The sequence below is a fragment of the Rattus norvegicus genome, chromosome 2 (genome assembly GCF_036323735.1).
Source record: "Rattus norvegicus strain BN/NHsdMcwi chromosome 2, GRCr8, whole genome shotgun sequence".
NCBI classification, from domain to species: domain Eukaryota; kingdom Metazoa; phylum Chordata; class Mammalia; order Rodentia; family Muridae; genus Rattus; species Rattus norvegicus.
The window spans coordinates 55,257,374-55,265,774 of NC_086020.1; the positions used below are offsets into that span (position 1 = coordinate 55,257,374).

At 38.0% G+C, this 8,401-nt stretch overlaps 1 pseudogene; it reads left to right on the forward strand.

Moving 5' to 3' along the window:
• Positions 1 to 746: 746 nt before the first annotated feature.
• On the forward strand, positions 747 to 2,303 carry Eef1a1-ps13 (eukaryotic translation elongation factor 1 alpha 1, pseudogene 13; annotated as a pseudogene).
• Positions 2,304 to 8,401: the final 6,098 nt, after the last annotated feature.

Consider the following 8,401-nt stretch of genomic DNA (forward strand, 5'->3'; position numbering starts at 1 on the left):
CTGTCAATGATACAAGAACTTGAATGGATATGAGATTTAGTCTACAATCTGACCAGGGAGATTGTTTGTTTAGAAACACTGAAGAACTTTTATGAAATGACAGAGTGTATGGCAACATGGCTCTGGAGATTATGTTCTGGTTGGTCTGGGGATGGTGTTTTAATTAGGATCTCCCTTTGTCATTATGGAAGATGATAGGAAAGAAGATGTGCTAATTTGGTGTGCACAGTAGTTAAGAAAGTGAATTCTTTAAAACTGTGGAAAGGGGTGTGTGTGTGTGTGTGTGTGTGTGTGTGTGTGTGTGTGTGTGTGTGTGCATGTGTGTGTGTTTGTATTTTCTTCGAAATGTCCATTATCCTCTTCAGGGAATTTTTATCTCAGGAATATGTAGCATGCCACAAATACAAATGCTGCTTTAAGTGTTTTTCCTTTATGATTTACATCATAGCCTTCTTACTTCATAAAATTTTAGAGAATATGTTGCCTGGACGTCCCATTGGGACATGAATTCTGCAAGAGGGGACATTCGAAACGATGACTGTGATATCATTAGACCATGGTTATTGAACCTTTGAAGGAGATTTTAGGAAGGCAGGATGAAAAGCTGATGGTATGAAAAAAAAAAAAGAGTCATGTCTAGATAGTCTTGGAGTTACTGAGCCTAGTTCCAAAGAGTTTCAAAAAAATTCTGACTCTTAAGAATTCAGTTTCTTTATCACAACAGGTTTGCTGTCAGAACGCAGGTGTTGTGAAAGCCAATGCTAATTCAAAGCAAAAAATGGGAAAGGAAAAGACTCACATCAACACCATCGTAATTGGACACATAGATTCTGGCAAGTCCACCACAACCGGCCCCCTGATCTACAAATGTGGTGGAATCGACAAAAGAACCATCAAAAAGTTTGAGAAGGAGGCAGCCGAGATGGGAAAAGGCTCCTTCAAGCATGCCTGGGTCTTGGACAAACTGAAAGCTGAGTGTGAGCGTGGTATCACTATTGACATCTCCCTGTGGAAATTTGAGACCAGCAAGTACTATGTGACTATCATTGATGCCCCAGGACACAGAAACTTCCTCAAGAACGTGATTACAGGCTGACTGTGCTGTCCTGATTGTTGCTGCTGGTGTTGGTGAATTTAAGCTGATATCTCCAAGAACGGGCAGACCCGTGAGCATGCTCCTCAGGCTTATACCTTGGGTGTGAAACAGCTAATTGTTGGTGTCAACAAAATGGATTCCACCGAGCCACCGTACAATCAGAAGAGACACGAGGAAATTGTTAAGGAAGTCAGCACCTACATTAAGAAAATTGGCTACAACCCTGACATAGTAGCATTTGTGCCAGTTTCTGGTTGGAATGGTGACAACGTGCTGGAGCCAAGTGCCAATATGCTTTGGTTCAAGGGATGGAAAGTCACCCGCAAAGATGGCAGTGCCCGTGGCACCACACTGCTGGAAGCTTTGGACTGCATTCTGCCGCCAACTCGTCCAACTGACAGACCTCTGCGACTGCCCCTCCAGGATGTCTATAAAATTGGCGGCATTGGCACTGTCCCCGTGGGCCGAGTGGAAACTGGTGTCCTCAAACCTGGCATGGTGGTTGCCTTTGCTCCAGTCAACGTAACAACGGAAGTCAAGTCTGTGGAAATGCACCATGAAGCTTTGAGTGAAGCTCTGCCTGGAGACAATGTGGGCTTCCACGTAAAGAACATGTCTGTCAAAGATGTTAGACGTGGCAATGTTGCTGGTGACAGCAAAAATGACCCACCAATGGGAGCAGCTGGCTTCACTGCTCAGCTTATCCTGAACCTCAGATTATCCTGAACCATCCAGGCCAAATTAGTGCTGGCTATGCTCCTGTTCCGGATTGTTACACGGCCCACAGAGCATGCAAGTTTGCCGAGCTTAAAGAGAAGATAGATCGTCATTCTGGTAAGGAGCTGGAAGATGGCCCCAAATTCTTGAAGTCTGATGATGTGCCATTGTTGACATGCTCCCTGGTAAGCCCATGTGTGTTGAGAGCTTCTCTGACTACCCTCCACTTGGTCGTTTTGCTGTTTGTGACATGAGGCAGACAGTTGCTGTGGGTGTCATCAAAACTGTGGACAAGAAGGCTGCAGGAGCTGGCAAAGTCACCAAGTCTGCCCAGAAAGCTCAGAAGGCTAAATGAATATTATCCCTAACACCTGCCACCCCAGTTTTAATCAGTGGTGGAAGAACGGTCTCGGAACTGTTTGTCTCAATTGGCCATTTAAGTTTAATAGTAAAAGACTGGTTAATGATAACTGCACCGTTAAACCTTCAGAAGGAAAGAAGGTTTTGTGGACCATTTGTGTGTGTGTGTGTGTGGGGGGGGGGGCAGTTTTAAGTTATAAGTTTTCAAAATCAGTACTTTTTAATGGAAACAACTTGACCAAAAATCTGTCACAGAATTTTGAGACCCATTAAAACAAGTTTAATGAGGAAAAAAATATAATTCAGTTTCCTCCACTGTGGCAATGCAAAACAGGAGTATTTGGTCCTCACATCTTAAACTTAACTTCCTCCTCCCCTCCCCCAAAAGGAGCTACATGCAATTCTCTGCACTGTTTTTGTTTGTTTGTTTGTCTTTCTTCCTCGTGCAAGCATGACAGAGAAGTTCCGAGAGAGATGAACATGAGAGAAGAAAGGGAGGGTGAGACAAGGTATGTTGGGCTGGCAGGTACCTGTGATCAATATCAAGTGTGGAGAGTTTCTTTCCCTTTGACTACAGCTGGCAACAGCTGCTTAATACATTGGTAAGTGAATTTTTCTTCTGTATTCTATAATGTCTACCCTTGAAAAAAATCACTCCTGTACCTTAATGAAACCTTCTTCCATTACCCTTATTTCTACACTGCATTCACATATGAGAACAGAACTCCCACTCCTTCTGGCAGAAGCAGTATCATAAGTTTTGGATCCAAGGGACAAGAGAGCAAAGATGTTATGGTCTTACAGGTATTGTCTAAGTTTCCCAAGATCATTTACTAAGGATTTCACTCTTTTGATTGGTTGTTTTTTCTATTAGTAATTTGAGACATAGGAGATTTAAACGTATTTTAAAGGTATGCTTTGCTCCCTTTGTCTGACTTCAATAATAATTGTTTACTATTAGTTCTAACTTAAAAGTATCCCATTATTCTGACATTTATTCTAGCTGCCAGGTCCTTAATACTACAGGGACAGCAATGTACTATATACATAGTTCATTTTATATTATTGACAGTGGAAGTAGATATTAGAAAATGAGATACATTTTACAGGTAAGAAAACTGAAATTAAATGTAAAGAAATTGCCTAACATGAAAATTACCATTGCAATATATACTTTTAACAGAATAAATAATAGAGCTTATGGTTATCTCAATTGATGCAGAAAAAAGCATGTGAAAAATTAAATATTGTCCTATGGTTAAAATAAAATTCAACAATTTAGAAATAGGAAGAAACTGCCTCGAAGTAATAAATGCTATTTATGAAAACCCTGAATTATGTCATTCTCAATATGAAAGTACTGAAAGCTTCTTGTCCTGTAAAATGAAGAAATGGTCCAGACCAACTAGTTCATTAAAATATGTCAAACAAAAGTGAATCAGTAGCCCATTCAAATCAGAAGAGAATAAATAAGGCAGCCTTTGTTCTTAGATTATAGTCTCTGTCAAAAGTCCTAAAACTCACACAAAAACATTCACATTTGTTGTGTGCACATGCACACACATGCACATACACAGACACACATCACATTATAACCAAAAAAGTAGTAGTTCATTAAAATTGCAGGATATAAAATTAATTGCATTACCTATATGGATACCATTGACCAATTAAATATAAATTAAGACAACTTTTTCTGTGTACAATTGGAAGAAGAAAAAAATTTAGGATTAGATTTTCCCAAGGAGAAAAAGACTTATACACTGAAAATTACAAAACATTTCTGAAATGTAATTATATTGAGTATAAATAAAGGAAACCCTATATTTTATATTAAGTTTAATATTGTTAAAAATGTCCATGCAACCCAGAGTGGTACACAGATTCAGTTCAGTCTGTATCAAGATCACAGTGATGCTGAATTAGAACTAGGAAAACCAACCTCAACTTTTTATGGACTTCTGAGACTAAATAACCTGAAGAATCCTTGTAAAAGGAATGCCAACCTGGAAGCACTCTTTCTGGCTACTAGGGTATGGCCCAACTGGGGCAACAAGAGAATAAAAAAGAACAAACTCACGGACACATAGAAAAGCTGGGATAGGGCAAACTGAGCTCTAATGGAGATATTCATCTGTAAACGAGCGAAGTTGGACCTTTATTCCATATTAAACACGGAAAGTAGTGCTGGGTCTAAGATCTGAGCATAATAGGTAAATGACACAAACCTTAGAGGAAAGAGTATTGAACTTGGCAGTGATTTCTTGGTGTCTTAATGTCCTATTGCTGTGAAGTTACTATTGCTGTGATAAACACCATGACCAAAAGCAAGCTGGGGAGGAAAGGTTTATGCAGCTTATACTTCCACATCACTCTTTATCACTGAAGGAAGTCAGGACAAGAACTCAAGCAGGGCAAGAACCTACAGGCAGGAGCTGATGCAGAGACCACGGAGGGGTACTGCTTACTGGTTTGCTCCCCCTGGCTTACTCCCCCTGCTTTCTTATATATCCTAGGAGTACCAGCCTAGGGATGATGCCATCCACAGTGAGCACTTCTGAGCCCTTCCCCATCGATCACTAATTAAGATAATGCCCTACAGTTGGATTTCACGCAGGCATTTTCTTAATTATGGTTCCCTTCTTTCAGATAGTTCTAGCTTATGTAAAATTGATGTAAAACTATCTAGACCACTTGGATATAATACAAAAAGCAAAAGAGTGACCTTTTATTTCTCTGAAAACAGAGATCAGAGTCCACAAAGTGACCCCTGTGACCTGCCTGCTCCCTCTTCAGTGCCCTCTTAGTGTCCCCACCTTCTTTCCTGTGAGCAGTACTGCTTTCTATGTACTGTGCCAGGAATCTTCTTCCTGACGATCCTTACCACAGATCTGCATAGCTCATCCTTAACTACCTTCAAAACTTTTTCTCCATGTTGCCTAGTGAGGTTTACCCTAGATACTCTAGCTGAAATAGACCAAGACTTTCTCTGTATTTAGCCTAGGTATTAGTAAATTGTAACTTCTTAAAAGTTAGTATCCATATTTAAAGTCAAGTACAGAACTATAGTACTAAAAATGGTAGTGTACTAGCACAAAATATGTAGACAGTAAAACCAAGCGTGAGTCCATGTAGACATACATGGCCATTTCACATTGGACAAAGTTGCCAAAACATACAATGGAGAAAAGATAGCATCTTTAACAAATAGTTCTGGAGAATGGGATGTCCACCTCTAGAAGAATGAAATTAGGCCTGTATCTGTCACCTCGCACAATTATTAACTCCTATATAAAACCTGAAACACTAAAACTTCTAGAAGAACACATAGGTCGTATTCTACTGGAGGTAGGTGTGTACTACAAGGAGGCACAAGCCTGTATCCTTAGCCAGTCCTGCAGATTTTTCCTACAAACAACAAAGCAAGAATAACAATATAAATAATTGTATGTAAATAAGCCTGAAAACTTAGATTAAAAAAAGAAAAAAATTACAACTTATCCAAACTGAAAGACCTTAAAAGGTTTACTTTTGCCAAAGAAGTTGAAGTAATCAAGGCCTTTCCGTAAAGAAAACTTCAGTTAAATAGCTATAACGACTACTTTCTTCAATTTATCCTGTTTCTACATAGGAACCTTAACAACAACAACAACAACAACAGCAACAACAACAACAACAACAACAACAACAACAACAAGACGCTTTCCACTTCCCTTTTGGAAATCATCCTTCACCCAACAAGCTGATTTATGTCCTGAATGAGACCATTAGAGAAACCCGCAACCAGCTACACTGTAGATTATAGGTGACCATACCATGGTCAATCTCAGTTCCTACATCTGTGATGTAATGTTCTCAAGGCTTAAATTGTGGAAGAGGGAGTACTGGGGGGCACAGGTGAATTGGAGGGGGTGGATAGGTGCAAATGATCAAAGTACAGTACTTGTGTAGGAAATTCAAAAACATTGAAAAGTCCAAAAATGTGAAAAAGAATGCTGTACTACAAAAAGAACACCAGGCTGGGGACTTAGCTCAGTGGTAGAGCGCTTACCTAGGAAGGGCAAGGCCCTGGGTTCGGTCCCCAGCTCCGAAAAAAAAAAGGAACCAAAAAAAGAAAAAAAAAAAAAGAACACCATAGTATTGTTGTACAATAGTATCACTTATTTCTGAAATGCTGTGATAGCTTAATTAATGCTTAAAAATCAAGTCATCAATATTATCTCATAATAAAATAAGTCATGATTTTAACACACACACACACACACACACACACACACACACACCTTTGTCTTAACTTCTTTGCCTTAAATATGTGAGTGTAAATGCTCACTATTACTGATTCTCATAAACATAGTTCCAAAGGTTCCAGTCAGTCAAAGAAAAAAGCAAGAAATGAACAAAAGATCAAAGAATGAAGGAAATGGAACTTCTTATATTTAAAAATGACATGAATGTGTGCATAAGAACTCTAAAAAATTAGAAATTATTAGAATTAATAAATTAATAAACTTTGGATTAGTATCAAGACAGAAAAGACACCTTATTAAGCATAATAAAAAATAGTCAAAGAAAATTTAAAATAAAACATTACCTATGCTAAACATGATTATGTAAGTTAAGCTTAATAAAAACTATTGAAGGTATCGATAATAAAGACCGCAATGTGGGAGTTAAAATACCAATAAAGGCATAGAAAGAGTTGCCATATTTGTGAGTTAGGAAGATATAAGTAGTTGGTTTGATGCTGTGTTTCATTATTGTAGCCCAAACTGTCCTTAAATTTGTGATCTTCCTTAATGAGATGTCATTTTACCCAGAATGACAAATACATTTAATACAACCTTAATAACAATTCTAGCTGGAATTTTTACTAAAATATGTAGAAATGAAAAAATGTAAAATAGCTTGTATATTTTGAGGAATAAAACTATGGGTTTATACTCCAAAATGTCAGGTCAAGCCCCAGTAATTAAGACAACATAGTATTGTGTGTGAAAAGACAGATGGACAGCGGCACAGAATTAAGACCCACACATATATACAGGATGCTGCTGAGGAAAGGAGGTAAATAGGAAAAGTTGTCATTAAATTGTGATTCAGCACTATATGTTTTACATTGAAGATATTGTTTCTGTCTTATATTATAGGATATATTGCTTTGAGATCAACAGATGGGATATAGTTCTACTGGGAAAAGAGAAAGACACAGTCTCAGGGATGGATCAGAAGTATGTCTTATGATCTTAGGGAGCAGGGCATAAACACTGGTATAAAACTAACGTCTAGATAAACTAGAGAGTGAAACAAGTGTTTTTGATTAACAGCACCAACACCAACACCAACACCACCTACAACCACAACAATAACCAGTCATTAGAAAAGCAAAATAGCATGAACACATCGGGAATAGGTATTTGAAATGTACATATATGGTAAAAGTCTGGCAACTTTAATATGTAAGGAGTATGCATAGTATAACAATTAATGAAAAAAGAGGACATAGTTTTTAAAAGGAGTAAGGAGTGGCATATATAAGACTTTGCAGGGAGAAAGGGAAAGGAGAAAAGATCTTTCTGTAATAATCTAAAAAGTAAAAATTTTAAACACTAAATCGCAAAGGATTTACAAAGCTGGGTGGGTAGGGAAGGCAGCAGAGTTGATCACAGAACGTTGAGGAGGGGTGGATGACTCTGATCAAAAGACATGGTACAAAATTCTCAAAGGAAGTCATAAAAAAGGAAGAAATAAAAATTAATATGGCTCAAACATTGTGAATATGAAATAGACATTTCATAAATATACCCAAATAACCAATAAGCACATAACAGGATAATATTATCAGCCATCGATAAACTATAAATTAACACTATAATAAGATAATGCAGGAACTCAATTGGCAACAAAGGAAAGGCTTCACTTCACCAGAGCTCATTCAGATACACTGTTAATGGGAGCAAACTGTCCCATGCACCTGAAAAACCACCAAAGTATCTCTAAAATGTACATGCTCCGTTGCTAAGAATTTCTACTCATGGGAAAAAGAGTAAAATAGAAACGTATAAAGAGACCAAACAAAGATGCTGATAGAATTATTTCTAATAGCTGAAATAGAAAATGACAAAGTGCTTGCTTCTCTACAAATGTGACTATCAAAACATGAGTATGTCTTAAAAACAGGGTGCGTGCGTACAAGGAGAAACTGCCTACAATAAAACTGAGCAGATTACT